We start from the raw sequence: 278 nt of genomic DNA, 5'->3' as shown, positions 1-278 counted from the left end.
CTTATTTCCCCCGCTGCTCCTACGAACGTCAGCGCTGGGCTCTCATCCTTTCAGCAAGTTTATGGCATCGTGGCTTCTGCACCCAAGGACTGCGGGGTTGAGGCCGCTCGCACACGCGGGTACTCACCATAAACTTGCTCTTTATATGCATTTCTTCGTAGCTGGCTTAATGGCCGTCAGCGCAAGTCATCCCTTGAAATGATTTTCCCTTCAGCAAATGTGGTTGATAATGCAGTAGCTATTCCTGGTTGATGTGCGAGAGTGATTACAAGTGTGGA

Source organism: Penaeus monodon, chromosome 25, assembly GCF_015228065.2.
Source record: "Penaeus monodon isolate SGIC_2016 chromosome 25, NSTDA_Pmon_1, whole genome shotgun sequence".
Taxonomy (NCBI): domain Eukaryota; kingdom Metazoa; phylum Arthropoda; class Malacostraca; order Decapoda; family Penaeidae; genus Penaeus; species Penaeus monodon.
Note: the sequence above shows the minus strand (reverse complement) of the source record.